At 42.8% G+C, this 23,378-nt stretch overlaps 1 protein-coding gene across 12 annotated transcripts in view; it reads right to left on the bottom strand.

Annotated features, from left to right (window-relative positions):
* The window catches only part of LOC119014049 (speckle type BTB/POZ protein), a 187,817-nt gene extending 174,243 nt beyond the window's left edge, over window positions 1-13,574 (bottom strand). For 10 of the 12 annotated variants that reach the window (XR_005072871.1, XR_005072874.1, XR_005072875.1 and 7 more), the window contains exon 1: window positions 13,465-13,518. The gene's annotated coding sequence lies outside the window, so the exon portion shown is untranslated. Of the gene's footprint in view, window positions 1-13,464 lie in introns of all 12 variants that reach the window. The other 2 variants (XM_037088940.1, XM_037088939.1) reach the window with 2 other exon arrangements.
* Between the last annotated feature and the right edge of the window lie 9,804 nt (window positions 13,575-23,378).

The following is a 23,378-nucleotide window of genomic DNA, read 5'->3' as shown; positions in this document are numbered from 1 at the left end:
TGCTCCTAAAACCTGCACAGACTTAAAAAGACCAATATGTAGAAAGGAACAAAACGCCAGGGGGGTTACATCAAGCGCTTCACTACATTCAAAAGAGCCACAGAGGAAGAATAACTGACACAATTAAGAGCATAACTGTCATCACAGCCAATCAACCCAGCGCCTCCCACACACGGGCACTGAGCAATAGACCCATCATGAAGCCGGATGAAGGGCTGCTAATTCCTCGTAGCAATGCGGCACCAACTACTAATAGAGAATACCAGATACCTTATGGGCTTAGCTGCTACAGCGGCCTAATGGAACGGAAACATGACACACAAAATCGGTCCATCACAACATGTTTCCTGCCTTCTTTGCATTCAGAGAGAAAGGCTGACATTTAAATATAATCCTGCTGACATGCAAACTAACTGCAGCCAATTCCATAACCCCTACGTGCATCAGAAGAAAAAAAAATGTATGCATGAATATGAAACCAATCACAGGTGGATACAGACTCTCACTCAATAAAATACAAACTGAATTTAATGAGCTCTCAAGCTCCTCCACACTGACATTTCCTCTTCAATTTCTCCATCTTTTTACAACTATCATTCACCCTACCTCCATTTCTCTTTTCCCCCCAGTACCGCCTGCCCACCCCTCCGCCTCCCGCGCTCAGTTTTTCATTCTAAATCCACTTCTCTGCCTCCATCTTTTTCTCTCTCCATCCAAAACAACAGCCATTCCAGAAAGAGGACCATCAATCTTCTTCAATGAGACCAGAGTGCGAGAGAGTGCCAAGGCTACAACAGATTACTATCTTTCCTTACCCCCACTCAACACTGGATAACATAAAGAAGGAGAGGATGGGCAGACAGAGAGGCAGGGACAGTGGAGAGCGAGTCAAAGAAACAATCTTAGATAGCAGGCGGACACATTAGATCTTAAAAGCCTCAAACCCCTGTCAACAGCGGAGGCTTGTCAAGTAAAGAGGCACAGCAGCTGAATTTAAAAACTCTAATCCTAACTGGCAACTCCAAACCTGACCCTTGATTTATTTCCAGAGAGCTCTGCTAACAGGAAGACATGAGCGTCGCCACAGCTTTCATCTCCAGTAGACAGCCGGCTTTGGTGGAGGACTGGAATTCACTGGTCATAATGATCATTTTTTTAAAATTGTGAATTAGCTATTGATCATCTCGATCTGTCAAACACACAGTAAGGTTGGACGACGATTTGTAATTAGGTCGGTCACGTTTAAAGGGAGTGGATTCATATGCAGTGACTTATATTACATTATATATCTTTAATTAATTAACATTACTTCGTTAAAATCTGTTTTCACTTTAACATTTTTGGTCAAAGCAGCCAAATTATATTGACCATGATTCCATTTATAAAAGCAATAAAAGGGGAAAACATCCAAGGAGGTGATTACTTCCTATAGGCACAGTAAATATCAGATCAAACTTTATCAGTAGATGCCTAATATTAAACCAGGATTGAGGCCAAAAAAGAATAAAAATAAAAACTGGTTACATTTGAGCAGATCTGGATATTTGTGGATGTGGAGCATGAGCACGTATGTGCAAAAATAGAAAGGCGGTGCAAAGGGAACATGGCGGAGCAGCCGATATTGACACGTGTACTTTAAAAGACAGGTGAAGCAAACAGTCGTTAGTGCACACGTGAATGTGAGTGTGTGTCAAAGAAAGTGTCATAACCTACATTTGCAGCTTCAATGAAAGTGTGTACACATGTTTGATGGAGCACTGACACTCGCAGAGGTGGAAAAGCCAGAGCCGTGACCTTGCAGCCGAGAGGGGTTTTTAACGAGCCGCCTGACTGCCCTGTGTGTTGCAGTGGCAATGATACACACACGCACACACACACACAGTGCAGCATTAGTAAATCCAAGGCCAAGTGCGTGCTTCTGAGGAATGGGACGGGATACATGGGAAAGTGTGGAGGAGAGATTTTGCATAGAAAATTCTCTTTTTAACAGCTAACACGAGTGTGGTACAGCAAACGCTCTCTTATTACTTATACAACATGGTCTTCTCAAGCGGTGTACAATCATGTTCAATCCAAGGACAAAACAAGACCAGCTCTGACAGCTACATCCACAATCGAACATGATAGGGCTAATCGCTATGCTGCTTTCTCACTGAGGAGATCTTACATGGGGGGAGTTTTGTCAGGCATAATAAACTCTCCTTGCGTTGTCAAAGCGCCGTTGAGGAGGAAGGTTAAACTTAGAGCTGTCTGTAAAGCCGTCCCTCTGCAGCAGCGGTGCTCTGACTGGGGATCAGCGTAGTGTGGCTGCTGTTGGGCCTCTGGGCCACACAGCGACAGAGAGCAGGAGGAGGCAGCGGTGGGGCTCAGCCCAGCGCTAAAGACTTTGACACTAACGTAATCACTGATAATTGATTCGGCTGGTGAGGAAGGTGTAACATTAAAGGATAAAAACAGCAGCGGTGGTGGCAGCCCCGCGCCGGGGCTTAATGTGAGCTGATGGAGCCGACACTGCCTGTCACACGCCGTCTCATCACACAAGCAGCGAATATTCTGAAGACACATATCATCAAATCAGTATCAGCCCTGGACCCGCTCAGCCCCCTCAAAGGGGCTTTGATCAGCGATGGGCCGTGGAAAGCGAGGGGGCCACACAGGCCAAGGACGAGGGAGAGAGAGACAGAGGAGGAGGATGGAAAGAAGACAAGCATCAGTGCTGCCGAACAGCCCTGAGATATCACACGATAGGACACAAACAGCAGGGTGTATGCACCCAAGATTCAAACAGCATTACAGCTTATTAAGCTTACCATAGGCCATAACCTTGTCCAGTCCAGTGACAGTAATAAATACGGGCAGATTTGAGCATGATTTGACTTGCATGTGATTTTATCCAATTTTCATTTGCAATGTGAGTGATGAGTTCTGAGAAGCACCAACTTAATGATTGATTTGCAAAAAATAAGTTTACAAACACAAAGACAAGATGCTGTTGAACACCTGAAGAAGCTAAAATTATTACAGAGAGTTGTACTGTGTCTGGCTGTGTGTCGAAGGGAAGGCAGCAGATATTGAAGTTGCAATAAGAATCTCAATCTTATGAACTATTTCTCGAAAAAACCTTCCATCCAGTGACACCACTGAAAAAGTCCAGGGAGATGTGTATACAGTATGCTTATGTCTACATGTTGGTCTGTTTCCCTTTGTTACATGCACTAAAATAAAAGTTCACAAACTAAACTGAATGTTCACAAGTTAATCTATTTGTTATTAGCTATTTGCTTCTCACTCACTTGGAGCATGGCAGCTAGTATTGCAGCCACACTTAAGCTAATGTCCTCTCATTTTCTCATGATAAAATGGCAATTTTATTAAAAAAAATCTGCCGAAACTTCATTAACAAAATGCCAACCTGTGGGACCGTGAAACAAATCTGAGGGTTCTCTCGTTTTTTGCAAGTAATAAACACTTTTAACCTGTTCCAACTGTGATTTGAGCTGACCCGTGTCTTAACATGGCATAACATGGAGCGCTTATCCTAGTCAACCTCACAGCTTTGTTATTAAGGTGTAATGGAGACACATGAGGTAAGTCTAGTAGCGGTGACTGGGGTGTGCCTATCTGCTGAATGAACTGATGAAGACGGAGGGCTCCCTGCAGCCTTACAGTCAGAGCGCTGATAAATTGGCCGGCCTCCACCCTCTCCTAAACTGCAGGAAGGATGTGTGTGTTCATGAGAATCAGCATGGATGCCTTCTAGACTGGAACTGACAACATTAAGTGGCACTGTGACCGCTTTCATGAACACGGGGAGGCCAACGGCACCAAGGAGCAGGAAGGCCTTTATTATGTCACCGAACAGCAGACATAAGAGGAGCCGGTTGGACTATCTGTGTGCCTCCTCGGCATCAGCACACTCACCTTTCCCAAATTAAAGTTTGAAGAGTACAAACAGCATGAGCCAGACGGACAAACACACAGTTCTACCTTGACAAAAACACACAACCTCATGTTGAAAATGGCTGGTAGGAGATCAAACACTTCCCAGATGTTTCACAGGACTGTAGGAGTTCTGCCGGGGTCGGTCGGATATCTTACAACGGAATGGGGCTGGGGTGGGGGGGGGTTGAGAGGAAAAAAGGGAGTAATTGCAAATAGAGACGGGGAGAGGGGAGCGGTGGAGCTGCAGGCTGAAGACAGTAGGGAGAGAGGAGGAAGACTGGGATGACGCCAGTGAGAAAATGCAAATGAGAGGCTGCCGAGCAAAGTGGAAAAGAGAGGAGAGAGAACGTGAGAGATTACTATGGGGACTGCTGGAAGGGAATCTGAAGAGCAGAACAAAGCTGACAATGAAAAAGTGTGGCGGAGGGGTTGTAAAGAGCACAGGAGGAAACGGCAACGCATGAGACATGACGAGCACGAATCACGCAGCCTTTTGCGGCTAAAATGGCTTTCTCATATGTCCTTCAAAACGCAGAGCCGGCTGCCGTCGACATCACAGGACAATATGTTCCAAGACAGGAAACGCATAGACACGGAAAATGAAAAGATGAAGAGACGTAGCAAGAAATAGAGAGAGGTATGATAAAAGGATGGAGATGATCCCCAAAGAGGTGGCCCATGGCATCTGTTTGTCACAAGCCAGAAGCACAGGGAGGAAGAGGAGGCGGAGGAGGAGGAGTGTAGGCAGCGGACTGAGAGGTAGCTCCTCTTCTCGGTCTCGCGCTCCCTGGCTGTCCTCCACCAGCAGCTGGAGGCTAAACTTAAGCTCTGCCAGCAGCCACCAGGGAGAGAGGAAGGGCCTTGGGAAGGGGTCATCCACAATCACCGACCAAAACAACACTGCAGATCGCACATTTGCATCATTAGCAGAGGAGCGAGAGTCCCCTGACGTCTACCCACTGCACAACAGATCCCTCAGAAATGTGGCCACCACAGCGCCTGTGCACACAAACATCCTCTGCACAATCGCCACACAGCGATGTCAGCCTCCTCCTCATGAATATTCATTGGCCTCATTAACACTCAAGTGGGGAATCACAGCATATTGCATGAGACTCCCGTTACTTGGAGAGAGAACGCGAGTTGAGGGGAAGAAGAGATGGGACACATGGTGACTGTAGAGGAAGCAAAGGGGAAGAGAGACCGAGTAAGAGGCAAAGCCTTCTTTCCACTGCCAGAAAACTTTTTTATTTTTTTAATCTCAAGAGTGAAGTGGGGGGGGGGGGTGTCCTATATTGTTCCGGGAGCTGATACCCTCCTGTCGCTTTTCCTTATGAAGCCAGACTAGGGCTGTATGAAGCAGCGTCAGCAGCGAGGACAGCACAGCGGGAGCATAGGATGGGAATTACAGACCATTTTACGCTGCAAATCCTCCAGCAATAAAAGCTTTTAAAACAGCTGCAATTTCTCTGCTTCGCAATAACTGCTAAACTGTAGGGGATATGTGTGAATACACCTCAACGCAAGCTGCAGCCGTACCTCATGCGACCCCCGCCCCGGTTCAGGAGCAAAACACAACCAGACATACAGCCGGGCTGCCTTGTACTCAGACACTGATTCTGTCAGTCCACTCAGTCAGACTCTCTCTGAGCCGCTCGCCGACAGACACACATGTGGACAGACACTTCCGCACAGAGAGAGGATTATTTTCTCTTTATGTTGTAATGCCAGTGAATCTCTTAACGGGAACCGCCAACAGGGGAAATCTCCCATCATGCAGCTGTGTGTCCTCGGAGAGTCTCTGGAAACTGTAGAAACAGCAGACTCTATTTCCCTGACTTTCTCTCTGTGGCTTTGGTAACAGAAACAGCCGGCCACCACGGGAGGACGAAATGAGACAAAGTCGGGCGATGCCCAAAATTTCTGCCCCACCAGAGTCGGTCTGGTCCTTTAAAGGGCACAGACAAAACCTGTGGCACCGTAATTGCACCACGTCTCTGCAAGATCAATACTGCTGCTTACATCAGGGGCCTCTACCACAGCTATTTCATATTCCACCTTCCACACACGGTTTCTGACAAAAAAAAAAAAAAAAGCCTTCAATTTCAGAACAGTATGAACTATTGATTTCACAGCCACAATTCTTACTCTCCCCCCGCCTCTCCCTGTCCTCTTTCTTTTCCACTTTTCTAGTCCCCAACGCAACTCCTTTCCCACTCTCGGGAGTGTTCTCTGTTGGAGTGGTCCTTACCTGTGAACTTGATCATCTTAGACAGTTCAAATCCCTCACAAGTGGCTTCTCATTGCTTTATTTCAATTGGTTTGGGTCAAGGTCCTTCTTGAGCAAATTTTCATCCATTGGCATCATGAATCATCAAAACGATGCCTTTTACTGTAGTGCTTCAAATACCCGTCAGATATTCAAATCTAACAAAGGAGCTTTTTTTCTGATCCAAATGAAGATCGCAGCTATGTAGCAATATTTTCAGAAACATGTCACTGTTCTTTAAATTGATTGTTCTTTCTTTAACCTGGTTTCAGTATGTCTCTTCTGAATATCATTGTCGTAGCTTCTCAGCTGAGAAGTTTTTAGCATTGCTCAAAAAATACTGCAATCTACTCAGCCTGCTTTCGCTATCAGTTCTCTTTCCACCTCTGGTCTCTTTATTGCACACGCATCGACCAGCTTGCCATGCCCCATGTCTTTCCCTTTCTCTCTCATTTGTCTGCTCTGTGGACTTTCTTCATCAGCACTAATACAGTGTTTCATAAAGTCACCCAAAAAAGCACAACTCACCTCTTGGATTTTGCAGTTTGCCTTTATTTGACAGTCCACAGTCAAAAGCTACACATATCAGAATCTCAAAATCAAAAATCAACAACCTATCCAACAAACAAATATCCAAAAGGCTGAATATTCAGGCCCATGAGAGCAGTTAAAGCTGCATTACTTGTATGATATAATTTAAAGGGAAGTATGTCATTTTTTTGCCACTAAGGATCTATTAATCAGAGCGATGACATTATCAAGTACCCTGGGATTATGGGGGCAGTAGTCTTTATCATTCAAAAAAACACCATTTCATGAAAAAACCTATTTGGCATGACTCGAAGTAATGTAATTAGTTTTTTCAAGTGACGTTTAGTCAACTCTTTCCTGGACCCACTGCAGCTTTCACCAATGCCCTCACCACTTGTCAGACTCGGCCTCTCTTGACTTTTAGGTATAATACATTATTCCGTCTGCCTTCAACATTTTACCAAAAAATGACATACTTTTCAAATGCCAAATCAAATAATAATTCAGCCATGACAGAGCTGGAACTGGTAATCAAACCATTAGGACGGTTCACTGTTTTCCACACTCAAATGCCAGATAATATCAGCAAAATTGGATCTGACTTTTGGGCAGTGACACTTTTAACCAACTGTGTTGTCATTAATTCATATTCAGATGGCTTCCCCGGGTCACGAGTTGTGCTGAGCAGTCTGGCATAGACCGGGGACCTGACCAGTTCAAATCACAGGTCCAAACTCAGCACGCATGCATGATTTAAATACATCTAAATGGCAGATGGTGAGAAGAGAGCTGGCTCGTGTCTGGCTCCATGACAGAGGCAGTGATGTAGGAGAAGCAGAAGATGAGGCTGCGTATTAGAGTGAGGAATGGCTTGGCTTGTCTTTAAGATTACTTTCCCTCTTAAAACATTCACTTCATCTGTGTCACTCCTGCTCCCAAGTTGTTATTGGAAAATAGGAAAGGTGGAAAACCATTCAATGCTGGCACTGTCTGCATCAGTCACACGCTGACACACACATACACACAGAAAATACATTTCATCCTCCATATCCGAAACAGCCAATAGCACTGGCAGGCATTTGCGACCCCAATCCATATTTCAATTTCCCTCCTCTCATGCAAACTAATTCAATACTTGTTGCCTTCCCTCACAAGCGATCCGCAATGTGAGAAATGAGCTTCTTCTCATGCTGCATCTATAAAAGGCCCAATAAGAGACATTTTTGAGTGGGCTTCTGCCTATATCAATTATGTCTTAGTAGGCCGGCACACAGGCTGATTCTTGGAAGGAGCATTAGAGGATGAAAAATCAGTGCTTAGCAACATTCTCACCACACTGTAATACAATATGCAGATCACTTTCCTCCATATTTCTGCACTCAGAATACATTCAGCCCACATTAGCTGCAGTTAAAACTCACATTTTACATCAGAAACTGTCAGCACTTAAGAACCTGACTACTCATGTTTTCAAGCCAATTAAATAAGCATTAAGCTGACAGTGGGTGCCAGCAGAATGAGTAGTTCACATATGACATATGCTAATACGAGATTTGACCCTTAAAGTGCAAATCAGCTTAAAACAAAAGTCGCACATAGATTTGTTTTCCCTATCTGGTCCGATTTGTGAACTTGTAAAAGTTCCTCATGAAGCCAAAAACTGAAATGGCAAAGCTGGAGGCTGTGATGGCATCAGCCAACACTTTCTGGATCAGATCCATCAGCACAGCTCAGGAAACAGACTGGCCAGAGTGACAAATACATGCCTAGGGAAATTTACATACACTCTCTTAATCAAGCTCATTATTAGTTTAGAAAAATAATCAGTTGACCTCCATTCATTAGCGATTCCACAATAGATTTCTGACACATGAATGATTTTCAGTGCCTTTCCTCGAAATAACTAGAATTTGATGCACAAACTGCTGTAGCATTTACCAAGGCGTTTTGTGTTTTTCTAAAAGGCTTGTGTTGTTTGAAATTATCCAGTTTGTCTTTTGTATCTACCTTCTTCTGGATGTCTTTTCTGTGTACAGACTGTGAAAACTAATTTCCTCTACAGAGAACAATAAAAGACTGGATGGGAATCTGAATGTCAGAGTAAAAAGATAAAGAACATGGCACATAGGGACTCGATATTGATATGGATTTCTTTCAGCTGAACCAGCAAATACCGATGAGATAACTGATAATCGTTTTGTTCTGAAAAAAACTAATAATCTGTAGTTTTTGCACAGAAAGGCGAGGGTGTAGTAAGCAAACATGGAAATGCAGCTCTAAAAAGTTTCAACCTTGGCGACATGTTTGGCGCTGTAGAGAACCTTGCGTGGCTTTACCCAGGATACTCATATTTTGACTAATGAGAACAACAACTTCTTCTACTCTGTGTTTTATGCCTCAACGCAAACTTAGCACATACTGCCACCCACAGTAGGAGTTTTAAAACCAGGAAACAGCTGATCACAGCAGTCAGTCCATCATTTCATCTGCGGACATCAAGATGAGCAACTGGACAGCCGCTGAGATCCAGGAGATGCAGCATCTCCTCCTTCTCTGTAGCTGTCTGGTTGTGTCCGCTTGTTGCTGAAGCGGCAAGCTACAAACGGTCGCTACTTTCAAATTAAAAGTCCCCTGCTAAGAACCCAGTTCTAAACTCTGATGGGGTGCAATGTAAAGCTCTTATTTTGAAGACAAAATCATTGTCACTGTTTACTGCCCAACTTCATGCTTCACGTCACATCACATGTTTAGGCCTACCCCAGTGGTGGCCAAGTAGTGGCTTTTGGAAAAGGCGGCACATTACGCCTCCCTTTTAGAAAGATAGGGCGGCACATTGCAGCCCTTACCTTGGAGCAAATGTGCCGCCTTGCTACCACTAAAGCAGATGGTCTATAATTTATCCATACATTCTGTACTCTAATACACTGTCCATGCATTATGTAAATGTGGGAGCGTGTGTGCGAATATTTACACACCAACAAACTCACATGAGGCTGTTGAAATAGGAAAAGATGAGTAACAACACCTGCTCCAACTCAGGAGCCTGCCTGGCTGCACTTTTTTTCCCCACAACTCTTCGGCCACGTAAAGGGAGAGGCAAGCAGGTAATAGCGACAAATTTAGGGGCTTAAACAGCGACAGCTTTACGATGCCTGAGCGGCCTCTATGACTCCATTCCTGTCAGATTCTATTAGTTTGGTCTCCACCGTGTGTTTCGATTGGCTCTTGGCCTATTCCCAGCAGTTACAAAAGCACCTCTCGTAAATAAACCAAATAGCTGCATCTTGTAGTGTATGAAGAGGGGGGCTCTGGGCAGCCGGGCACTTGTGTGTAAAGAACATCTGACAGAGTGGTTGAATAGTTTAATATACAGCAGCGAGCTGAACGGACACAGTCGACCAGAGGGAGAGCTCGACACACATCAGTGTGAGACTTTAAATCTGACTAGTGTTTAAGAAGAATACAAGCAGCCAGGCGAGAAAAGCACTTCTAAATCAAGACAAGTGGTCTCATTCCACTCCACACACACAGACACCAGACGCAAACACACACACTCCTATAAACAAAAGAAAAAGTGTGTCTGTCTGCCAGCTGCCAGGTGGAAGTCTAAGGAAAGGCCACCTGTCTAATAACTGATTTTGATGCGTACAGCTCAGCAATATGAAACTGAGCATCTGGTCTGTCCCCTCCAAACTGATCTTGTTAACAGGAAGCATATCGATGTTCCTCTTATATAGAATTTATTTGGGTCTTTCGCCCAAATAGGTTTTCCCTTTCCAGAAAACGTCATTTGTGTTTATCAATTCAACCAATCAGGGTTTGTGAATTGCAATGCAATTTGCCACCAACTCTCAACTGCCAGATGTCCACTGGATAGTTTACATAAGGAGAACAGTGTCTCCCTCAGAATAAGAAGTGATTTGATGTTTCCCACTAAAAACTGAGAATCGTTTGAGCTATTTTAAAACCAAGTCACTTGTTCTTTAGGAAACCAAATAGCCCAAGAGAAAAACTAAATGGAATAATAAATTCTGGTAATAATTATTAAAATGCGATGCTTGACATGCTGCGGCTGAATTATTTTTTTATGGCTTTGAGATGGCTTTTGAAAAAACATTTCCTCGCAGAGATAAAAATACTACACTGCAGCTCAGTTGGGACCTGGGACTGCTCATAATAAAAAGACAATCAGCTATATTGAAAAGAAAACATGTCCACTTAAATACACAGAAGCATATACTACAGCTCCTATTCAATAATCAAGTGCAAGATAATGATATACTCTAGGTAACTACACATCTGTATTTGTGCTACTTATATGATATTCAAGTTCTGTCTAAGCCTTTTTCACAGCTGACACTCTGACTTGTCACAGCAGAAAAAAGCACAGGTGTAATTAATACTTTTAACGATGGCTCAAAGTCTATCCAGCCAATTTTCTGTCGTATTACTTTTGGTTTGTTTCTAGTCAAATTCTGGCAAATCCTGGTATTATGTACAGACCAGCCCACATTCCTACCGGTTTTGAGCAGAAACATCATGATCAAGGATGCCTATTCAACGGAGGGCGTTACAAAAATGAACAGTGTCCTGTATAATATGGCACACCCACTTTCATTTCACACATCAGGTTGAGGAAAACCTGCTATTTTTTGGTTCCAGTAGGGAGACAACTTCGGGAAATTCTAAACAAATTTATTTTTTGTTATCAAGTGCTGAATAGTTCAAAATTAAGTGTGCATACTGGAACAGAACTGGTTCCATGTTCGCAGAAAGGGTATCAGTGAGTCAGCCTACACAGCAGCAAGACCCCAAAACTAGGAAATCAATGTCAAGTGCAGTTATCGTTAATATCACCAATTACTCCTGTGGTTTCCCCCCTATGCCATGTCATGGCTGCTGTGATAAGGCCTCCTGGATTTTACTGTGTTGTAGTCTTTTTTTCTGATTTTCAACATCAGTATAGATTTATTTGTTCTGATTACAAAATGCTATATGCAAAGGTGAACGCAACTGCATCGCACCGCTCAATCCTTGTGTGCAGACTGATTTTGTTGGACTATAGGCTATTATGACATAGGCCTGAGAAGTAAGGATGGTATTTTACACTGCAGATGGAGCTGCAGCCCAATAAAACTTCAGTATTTTCACAAACTTTCCATCAAGCAGCTGCGTAAAGAATCCATGCAACATATGGGAGAATAGTAAAATGAGAAGAATGCTTAGCAAACCAGCAAGTTGTCTTCGGAATTCAAATATTTTCACCATTGACTGTTATGAATGAAACAAGGCTTCCATTCAGAGCGTTTCTGAACTCTCACACACCTTCCTGCACATGCTTACAGCACAGCTGTGAAGAAATGCTAACTTCCTGACTGACTTCTTCCTGCATCAAACAGCATTAAACTGTTCCAACAACTATCCTGCTTCTATATTACTCAACAACAAATAAGTAATGAGATTAGTTTTACCTAAAGTTTCAAATTAATCATGAAACATTATTAGATCTAGGGACTTATTCCATCCATTGATTGTTGGCTTATTTGCAGTTTGTAATTCAAGATGTTTCTTGTCCTGTTACCAGCCTCTATTTGATCTGTTTTCTGATGAAGTCATTTGTTTTGTTTCCACTACTAGTTTAAACTTCAAATCAAATTTATTGATAAACAACTGAGAATATTTGAAACGATTTCAGTACTCATTTTCTGCATTACTTCTCCCCTAGGACAAGTTGACAAACAAGCTACGTTTCAGGAAATAAATATAAATATTTAAAGTTTAGTTTAGAGGAAAGCCGTCAATGTGTCATTGTATGGCCTTGTAATTTTTAATTTTAAAAAAGTATTTATACCTTTAATATCATTTTCCCCATGGTATTATTAAAACGGTATCAAATACCTACATCTTTCAAGGTATTTTATCAAAGTTTGAAATCTCAGTATCACTTAACTACTTCAATAATAACAGTAACACTGAAGCAAACTGATTTTAAATGTAGTTATGTTATTAGATCCATTCTTAGAGAAAAGGCTGGATTGGTGCATGCATATCAACTTCTTCTGTGGTATGTGATGTTATAGTGTAGCCTCAAGTTTTATGACGACTTAAATCTTCTTTCACGTATTTCTCGACTGAATAAAAGTGCATCCCTCTTCTTCACTGTTGTTTAAAACCTCTTTTCCCCTGACTATTTAATTTTCATCCATCTTGCAGAGGTAAGTTAGGACCTCACTCTGCATTGCAGAGTCTCTGCTGGACTCTTCAGTCGCTGTGCTCCGCTGGTTGCAATCTGCAGCTGTCCTGCACTGCGCATGGAGACGCAACAGAAAGGGGGGAAGCTCTGCTCACTATTTGGCAGGACAATCACGCTGAGTCGGAGGATACGGCATCCCGTGCGTTCTTATAGTAAGCTCATTATTTTGCATGCCTCTCACTTCTCAAATATTTTTTTTTATGTAAATACAACCAGTCGACAGACTTCGGTATGTCACAGGAAATGACAAAGAGCAGCAGAAAAGTCCTCCCCGCCAGTCGCCATCTCGAAAATAACAAACTAGAGCCGTTACAGAACTGCCAACATTAGCCAGCTAGCGGCTAACATTGCCCTCCTCTAAAAGTGCTGCCAGCGCAGAAAGAAGCCCAGACGTGCGTTACACTGGCACAGTACAACAAGGTACAGGTGGTAACTGTTGGATGAACCGGTTATAAAGATTTAAACTCACCTTTGTTTCGCTGTTGCAAGAAAGGGATGAAGGATTTTTTTTTTTTTTTTTTTTTTTTTGCAAGAGCTGTCATCGCACTTCCGGGTTCGAATGTGACGTATGCAGGCGTCCAATGAGCGCGCGGCCATGCTGGGATTGTTTTGGTTGTGGACACAGAGGAGGAAAAATGGAGTTCTTAATTTAAGTGCACTGTCATTGAACTCTTAACGTCACTACAGCCCAAAACTTTGATTAATTAAACTTCATAATTACTCGCATTAAAGAGTATTAAGATATGATGAGATGAAGCTTTATCGATCGCCCTGGAGGGACATTTACAACAAGAAATAGACCAGAAAGCAGTTGAGGAAAGACTGACTCATTATGCAGCAGAATGGCCCCTGTGTGAGCGATTCTGTCATGTGTTTTATTATATATGCTACATTGTGTTTGATGCATTGAGGTTTAGCCTGGAACGATGCATCATTTTTTTTCCTCATGTTTTAATTGAAGAATATTAATCCGAAAAGTGACAAGTAACAATATGGGATGTAATGAGTGAAAGCAAATGTTTGCAATATTTTTCCTTAGAAATGTATCTTAGTAGAAGTCTGCCAAAAATAAAAATACTCAGGTAAAGAGTAAATGTGCTCGTTACATTTCACCACTTCCAAAGACGTGGATCAAATGGGATCTGATGAAAAAATACACACAAGAAAAATAAGAAATTATGCTAAACTTGCTAAAAATGTCCATACATGTCATTTACATGCCTAATTAAAGGTGCTATTTATAAGGAAAGTTGATTTTTGGGTCTAATTCCCAACTTGTCAAATACTGACTGCATTTGGATTGTTGGTCAGGCGAGCTGCTATCCCAAAGCATCAGAATTTGACAAGTTTTCCTTAAAATAGGATCTCTAATAGTTCTTTTTCAGATATTTAGAAGTGCTTCAAAAATTTGGGCATGGAGTTTGCATGTCAAAAACATGTATGTTTGATTAATATTGTGACCAGTGCCCTTGACCAAGACAGTGGTTTAGACCTGGAGTCTGTCCCTGGGCACCATACGTTGGTTGCCCACTGCTCCTCAGGGACTGGTTGAAAGCAGACAGCCTCACTTAAATGCAACTATGTTGCACTTTACATAATTATAAAAATAAAGATTCTCCTTTATTTTGTATTTAGTTATTTTATGTGAACAGTAAAACAAAGTAACAGAAACACAGCAGTGAAACAGGAGAAGATTGTGCAGATGAGATTCATAAAAAAAAACCCTCAGAGTCTTATAGAAGGAATCTCAGTATCGCAATAAGCATTATAAGTAAATTAAAAACATCCTGTAATAATGAAAAAGACAACAGCATTTGCCTCAAATGTTCCTTGTATATTAAAACAAAAGAACTAGTCACACCAAACACACCAGACTTTAACCGACTAATTTTTCTGCAAAAGATGCCAGGAAGAGTCCATGTCATCTGTAAATCCAGGACATTCTCTGTTAGAAGGCTGCCTACACCTGACCTCTTAGACCTCAGCAACAGAGCCAGCCAACCCGGCAGAAGGCCACCCTAGAGACCACTTTGCCATGTTTTATCTATATCATAGGAGCATCCAAGAGTGCTGGCAAACGGAGTGGCCCACCGCAAGTATGAGGGCCAAATAAGGTTGTCTGGTGAAATGTTGCTATCTGGGACAGTAATACCAGAGGAAAATGCTAGGATGGGGGAATTTGAAAAAGTTGTCTATTTCTGTTTTAATATGTGAAGAACAAAATGTAGCCCAACAACAATGCTGAAGACATGACCAGAAGTCAAAGTAAGTCTGTCTTTATTGCAGCATGCTGTACCCATTATCCTTTTGAAATTGGGTGCTTGGTGATTTATCGTACGTCTCCAGGCGCACACAGATAGATTTTATTTGTTTGTCACCAGTGATTGCTTCACTTTATTCCCACTATTACAGTCAATAAAGGCATACGCTTCAGATTTTTTTCCTGCCAAACCATTTTACATGCACAAAATTTTGCCATACCTGTGGTTGTTGGAATTGTTGCCCTCAGGAAAGTGGTCCATCGCATCAGCGCGAGCCAGACATGTGAATTTACAGGAGATAATGCAACGAGCAATTAAAAATGTACAGAGAATAATGCAAAACGTAAGTAATGGTGTAATGTCTTTGTCAAGGTTTACAGCTTTATTGGTGTGATGACAGGTCATGAAAAGACACGCTATAATATGATTAGGATCTTGACGCCAGCATTTAAATCGGCTGTGAAAAGAATAATGTGCAGCCTTGTTTATGTTGCAGATCTAAGTAGGCAGTCGTAAGTCACCACATGTGGGTGGCTGCCCGTGTAGGGTATCTTGGCAAAATCGCAATGTTACAAGAATATCGTAATATGATTTTCTCTTTTGAAGATTTAGATCACATTCATCCAACTTCAACAAAAGCACTTGGGATCCGCTATGAATCTGCTGTGATGCTCATCCAAAAGGTTGTCTGGTGGGCTATTTAGTTTAAGGAAAAGCAACTTAGAAAGATAAACAAAAAAAATGTAGGAACCTGGCACTTGAATAAAGGGAAGAGGAGTAAAGTTGTTATGACACCTGGATTGTTTTCTTCTCAGGAATGTTTGGTCTCCTGAGGAACGCAGTGCTGCAGGGAGGATATTCATCAGAACTTTTCACAGGTGGAATTTGCTCCTTTGTTGTGTGAAACAGTACACGGCCCCGCGATTTTGAATTATACATATCCGCGCTGATGTGCTGTATTGCCGTGCAATGTATTGGGAATGAGAACCCAAACTTTATTCAGCCTGTTGTTGTTTAATGTACAGTGCGGCGCAACATGATTCATAATGTGGAATTTTCCCAGCTGGTGGGATGTTGCAGTACATGAAATTGTATTACTGTGTGACAATCCCGGCTTACTCCACAGGTCTGGCATCGTGTTCAGCTGTGGCTCAGCTCCGGAGTTTAATGCAATTATAAATAAATAAGCATGTGGTCGGGAAGAAGACACGGCCCTATGGGGACAAGCTGAGAGAAAATAGAGGAAGTTTAATTAAAGCTGCAAACCGCACTCCCACACACAGACACACACAGACACGCACGGTAATATAGGCAAACCAATACATACCAATTATATGTGTTTGTGCGTCTGCACTTGCCCTTATGTTTGTCAGCATGCACGTGTGCACCATACAAAAGATGAGTGTGCAGGCACAGAGTGCACATGCTCGCTATTGTGCCTGCATCCATTTGTGTAAATGTCTACAGGCAAATCAAATCAAAAGGAGGGAAATGTCAGTGTGGCATGTTCACATGTTCTGTTCAGATAAGGTCCCCTAAATTTCTCCTTCACACAGGATTTTGGCGCGTTAGCTTTCTGGTGACAGGGAGGGAGGTGTTTCCTCTCTTCCAATATTTCACCTCCAGTAGCATGGCTATCGCCCTCACAACACAGCCACAGTCAAATGATTTGGTGTATGCAGCTATGTTTTTGTTACATTATTTTCTGCAAAATGATTGAACTGCCAGTCTCCTTGTAATTACCTAAGGGGTGCAGGAAAAGGCACAGCCAGTAAAAGGCTGATGAGGGAGTATTGAATTTGCACTTCAATTAGAGTGCTTATAAAGTGTGGATTACACAAGGACTCCAGGGCCACAGCTCTCACTCAATTACCAAAGTGCACTATGGGAGGAGGGACAGCAGGCAGGAGGGGTGGACAGTGGAGGCTCTGGGGTAAAGGAGCAAGGTGGCGGAGGAAGACATGAGGAGAAAAAAATGTAAAAGATGTCAATTGCGACGTGAGCCAGGTTTTTGCATGGATCCACGCCAAGGCGAGGACAGAGAAAAGGATTAAATGAGGACAAACAACTGGAGGGAGATTCATCCATGTGTGACCCAGGTCTGCCTCACAAAGTCTGGCCCCGCATCCAACAAGGACATCTGAAAACATGAATGCGTATGAGTCGTTAAACTTGCGGCCACTGCACGCAGAGTAGCACTTCACTGATCTGAAATGCCTGTTTGTGTGCATTCATTTCCATTTCCCGTGCAGTTTAAACAAGTCTCCTTCAAGTTGACATGGGTATTCAGAGGAATCTGTTGAAACGGAGCAAAAAAACTAAAAGAAAAAGACAGAAAAAAACAACCTCAACAATGCGTCTGAGTCCCTGAGTTAATTCTCAAATGGATTATTGAGCCAATGAGTGAAAATCACCGGCCATTTAGAGTGGATTTGTCTGCCAGGCAGCGATAAACGGCAGCGCGCTTTTCTACAGCTTAGCGCCACGATTCTGAGAAGGAGATGCTTGAAGGACATGCTTTTAGAGTAAACAGGCCAATGGCTGTGAAGAGAGGGAGAATAAAAAGGGAAACTTTCAATTTGATTGCTTGGCTTTACTTAGAAAGACAGTGAGCTGATGTGAATGTGAATAATTAATTGTTATAGAGACTTATGAAGGGTTCTTCGTGCTTAATTACTGGCTGCGGTGTTTGCATGAGGCACGTTTTCAATATGCAAAGTGAAAATGTGTCGAGGGGAATCTCAGAAGAAAAGAGGGCTTTCGTTATCTCCTGTCCAACACTGGAATCGCTTTTACAGTGTAATACATTACACAGAGAGGCTGCACAAATGCAGGATAACGGAGTCATAAGATACGTAAGGGGAGGCTACCTGAATTCCGTTTGACAGTGTTAGAAGTTGTATTTGGCAGTTCCGTGAATATGAAGCTGGTGCTAATTGGATGGGTAGATGAACAAATAAAGGACAACCTAATAGCTCGCTGCAAAAAAAAGGGGGGGAGATTTTATATCTGCGCATACCTTTAATCTCCCAGACTCCAGCAATTTTGTCTGTTTAGATCATCTCCCTCCCTTCCACCTTGCTCTCCCTCACTCTCTCGCTCTCATTGCTACTGTCAACAAAGAATGTGCAGGCTTCCCACAGGCCCTAAAGGAATCTCTCACACTGCACTCACATAATCACTTCAGACCCGGCTGTTTAGGCCGACATCTCCACTGGGACTTACCAGCCGCTCGCTGCAGGCCAAATCAGACCGCTGAGTAAAGAAAATAAAAAATAAATAAATAAATAAAATCAACTGCAACAGTGAAACAAAGGAGAGCACGTCAGACAAAGGAGCGTGACCAGTCTGAGAACATCAAGGACTTCGTCTTTTGGCGGCTGAATGTCATACTCTCCTCCGTCAGTAATGGGATGATGTGGTGCCCTCCTGTATGAAAATGATAGACTTTAAGAGGCCTCCTTTGAGCGCACAATGTACGCCCACATATTGTGTATGAGCGGAGTGTGTTGAGTTGTGTGTGTGTGTGTGTGTGTGTGTGTGTGTGTGGCGGGTCAAGCATGAGTCTCTCACTGCCATGAGACTAGTTTAAATTCCATCATCCTTTTCGGAAGAGCAAATGGGATCCAGAGCTTCATCTACTTATATCAAAGAAGCTGGATTTAATGACATGTTTAATGACTCCTTACATTGGCAAATGGGCTTTATTTGAAATCTCCAGCTCTGTCAGAAAGAAGCCTTTTCTCCTCCAATTAGAGGCATCCTTTGGAAGACAGACTCAGTGTTCTAAACGAGGAGCCAGACAGAGACAGAGAAAGAAAAGCTGTTGGCGTTTGGTCCCTCGCTAATGTCAGGCTCGAACAGGCTGGAAATACATTAAACTATCAAGGTGGGGAAATATTTTTAACAATGGCAGCCAGCGACTGAAGCCCCGTGGGAGTTGACAGCTTATGAAAAAGAGAGTTAACTGCATCTGCCTGGTTTGACTCGAGATCTCCCCGCTGTGTTTTATGGATGGGGTATCTTTTCCTTTGTTTCCACCACTTCTGCTTCTGTAGGTGGGACCTACACTGGTTTGCAGCGAGGGTTAAATACGTTTTTCCGTACTGGAAAGTTGCACACTTGCAGACGTGTTGCTCTGTATCCGGCAAAGCGTTACGTTGGAAGTAGTGCATCCTTGCTCGGAGCACAGTTTGCCTCAGTGAACCAAATTATTAATATCTTAATTAACAACCACAATATGAAACGTGTGAGACACATAACAGAAATGAAAGATGCTTGTTTTTTTTTTTTCCAGGCCGTCAGAAGCTGAGCTATGCAGCTCATTTTGACTGACTCAAAAAGCTAATTCCCCTCCAGCAGTGAAATGGAGCATTTGCATAGTAAAGGGTTGAATAGAAGCTGAAAGGCTTTCAGGGTGAGCGTGTGTGAAACAGTGTATGTGAAGACACAACTGCACATTAAAGTGAGGGCTGTTAATTTATTTTATAACATTTTTTTGTTTTATTTGTAGAAAATCTCGTAATGTCACGACATCAATCAATAAATCAAAAGAAAGAATCTGGGGAACTTGGCTGTTGCAGATCTTTAATAAGCCCCTTAAATCGTTTCATTCAGATTGACTGAAATGTTCAGACTGCTAACCTGCTTGAATACCTATGTACCTGCATAAATTCATGCAGTCTGCCCATGCACTCATTGCGTATGACCATGGTCTTCCATAAGACTCCACCGGAGACAGTTCTCTATGACTCTTTGACTCATGTATGAATGGCAGTGAAGGTAAAGTTCCCATTTTGCCATACTAACATGCTACCTTGACATCAGTGAGTGCTTACAATGGCCGTGTTTGTTGTTCATATTCCTTTGGATGATGCTTTCCCTCATTTTTCAGCGGGATACTTTCAAAGTTTAGCTCACAAGCATCAGACTTGTGAAAGGGAAGAATCTGCTACGTGAACCTAACACGTGAAGCGCATCCACGTGTCTGCTTTAATGAGTCGCGTCCCAAAAACCCGGAAGGTACGCTTTCCATTATGTGCAGAGTTTGCAGAGTTGTTTTTATTGAGCTATGGTTGCGGCTGTGTTCCAGGGCCACGAGATGCTACCTCCTCCTAAGTAGTCAGAAAAAAAATTCACAATGTTATACTGTTGGTCGCTTTGTATTTCTGTTTCCTCTGACGATCACAGGATAAAAAAGAATGCCGGACAAAAACAAGCAGCAATGGAGTGGGTCAAGATAACCTCGTCCCCAGAGAGAACACCCAACTATCCAGCCTCATTCCTCGACCCTTACTTTCTGGTATGTAGCCTACATTCTTATCACTAGGCAGAAATGGTGACACACAAAGACTTTTGGTCTTGGTAATACAAAGAGAAATCATTAATATCGTTGTAAAATACGATTCAGTACATTTACCCTATGAGGCTCTCATCCGTGTCTTTCAAACTGCAGCCATTATCTTAGACTAAAGTACTCTCTGAGACACAAAGGACACTGGCTGTCTTTCAAGGCTTGGACACGCTTGGCTCCATTTCAAACACGTTGCTCTATTACTCTGTCTCTAATTCAAAAGATACACAAGGACGCGAGACATGATGCCAAAAAGTCAGGGCATGAAGAGCAAAATGAGCCGCTCTTTGTCAACAGACACCCCATTTGTCATTTCATTTAACCACGTCACCTCCTCACTGGTGGTGTGTCTGTAATGGGCTTCACTGGTTAGGTCAGATTTTCTGCTCACTGAGCAGCCGAAAGCAACACTGGAGTCGCGCAGAACGGGCTTATCCGTTTTCGTGACGCAGCTGGGGCATAATGACCTCATGCCACAGGTCGAAACATTTTTCTGTCCTCTATCCCCCAAATGAGGCTGCCTCTGCTCATTAGGGAACCAGCCTTTTAAAAACACAGAAAAACAACCAGTGCCGCGGCCATTAAAGATGCCATCGACTTTTTAATTAAGTCTCATAAAGGGCCTATCAATGCGAGGGAGGTAATGTACGACGGCGTAAAGCCAATCCCATCCCATTTCTGTGTTCTTTGAGGCTTTAACAGATCTGTTCTCATTTCACGCTATTAGAGAGGGTCTGGGACTGTAACACTTAACATCTCAGCAGCCCCTGGTGTAATTTCTCATCATGTACCAATTCCACCATTTCATACATCCCGTTTTTCTCCTCAGCCCGACCAACACGGCAAGGTAGGGTTTACTACTGCACCTTCAAAACACACAGGGAAGGTTAATTACTTTACATGTAAGGCATATATTTTTGGTGGTCAGTATTTTTTATATTAACATTGGATCATGTGCTTGTATGTTGAAGAGGACACAGAGAATTACCCCGAATTAATTACCTGCACCTTCCCTCAACTCAAAAAGCTCAAAAGTCTCTTTTCACTCACGTCACTTCACTGTTTTGTTCGCTCACACTGCTCGAATAGGAAGACTTTAGTGTGCAAAGGGCAAATATTCTCAATAAAAAAGTGATTTTTTTTTTTTACAAACTGATTCCACATTACCTGCCCGCATGAATCAGCAGGCAGACAAGGTTAGCGAGCAGCTATGCTGAACAAGGTGTTGTACGCGACTCAACTTTATTTATATAGCACTTTACACAAAATCCAGTTGATCCAAAGGGCTTTGCAGCAAACAGAGAGGAAAAAAAAACAGAACAAAAGAGGGAAACAAACACAAGAGAAGAAAACAGAGCGTGCGTTTGATACCTCTCTGCCTGAAAAAGAGGGCGACACCAAACAGACAAGAAAATTGATTAATTATTAAAGAAGTGAATAAAAAGCATAAAAAAAACAAAAAGGTGTCAAGGTTTAAATTAGCTTGCTGTTGCGCTGAGTGAACTGAGTCGCTCTTGTCACTTTCTATAAAAGTTCCAGACCCTAACATCCTCAGACGTCTACTAGAGATGTTGTAGCTTTATGGTGGTTGAAAGCTGCTTCCTAATATTCTTTGTGTCTCCCAACAAAAGTGTGCAAACTCGCCCCAGAAGAACCCTCTGAAGTGTCTTGTGGTTTTTTGTATTACAGAAGCAGGTTAACAGAAGTATATTTTGGCCCTAAATCATCGAGTGCTTTACAAACAAGAGCCACTGATAGTGTTTTAGTCCTTGCAGTCCTTTGACATAGACAGGTAGCCTGTGCAGAGTGCAGTGATCTGAAAACGGCTTTGCTTTCTTGGTCTGAGTAAGCACTCCATCCCCGGCTGTCTGCTCTCTTTCTGTGAGAGACCTGTGAGGACACTCTTATACTTGTCTCGCCTACTAAGAGTAAAAACGTGGATAAACTTTTCTAACAAGTCTTACTTGGACACGAACCCATTGATTCAATTCAAGTCCATTGCTGCCCTCAGCTTTCTCGCTTGCTTTTTAAGCATTCCGTCCATTTGCTTTTACAATGTGGTGCAGATGATAAAGTGGTATCTTTTTTGGCAAAACAGCGTTCGTGTGAGTTCGTGCCAGAGAAACATGTGTGAGGGGCAAAAAAAAAAAAAAAAAAAGAGATCAGGACAAAAATGCATGACCTGGATTGACTAGTTCAGACCAAACGCGCTTTGAATCCTTCCTCTGATTCCCTCTGTTGAGGAGCATCCAGGGGGGAGGTGACATTGGAGAGCCTTCACTCCCCTCACACATGTGGCGGCTCACGCTGACCCCAAATCTCCGCAGATAAAGTTCTGAACGGCGCCGTGGCCACCAGGATACAGTTACAAGACCGACCTCCTTATCTCCCTCCAGATGGCACAAGACACCGCCCATCCAGAAGATGTTTGAAAGTCAGAGTGTCCAACTTTCTACATGGGAGAAGTGTGGACAAGGAAATCCAAGTTGGAAACTGGGTTGGGTTCACTGTGAGATTTCCAGGATTAAATGTCAACCTGGAAACATGTTGGAACTTTTAACATGACTATATATCCCGACAATTACCTCGCGTTTTATTAGCATTCAGCCCGTGTGGGAAATATATTTTGTTGATGCTAATAATTGCTAACACATTTCATTATCTGCTCCAAAGAGAACAGTATTAAACAAAACAACCTTTGGTCTCAGAGGTAAACAATGAAATAAGTCCACGCTCCATAAACAAGCATTTTGTGGCACAGAAACAGTG

The sequence above is a fragment of the Acanthopagrus latus genome, chromosome 23 (genome assembly GCF_904848185.1).
Source record: "Acanthopagrus latus isolate v.2019 chromosome 23, fAcaLat1.1, whole genome shotgun sequence".
Lineage (NCBI taxonomy): Eukaryota > Metazoa > Chordata > Actinopteri > Spariformes > Sparidae > Acanthopagrus > Acanthopagrus latus.
Note: the sequence above shows the minus strand (reverse complement) of the source record. Positions and strands in the feature narration are given on the sequence as shown.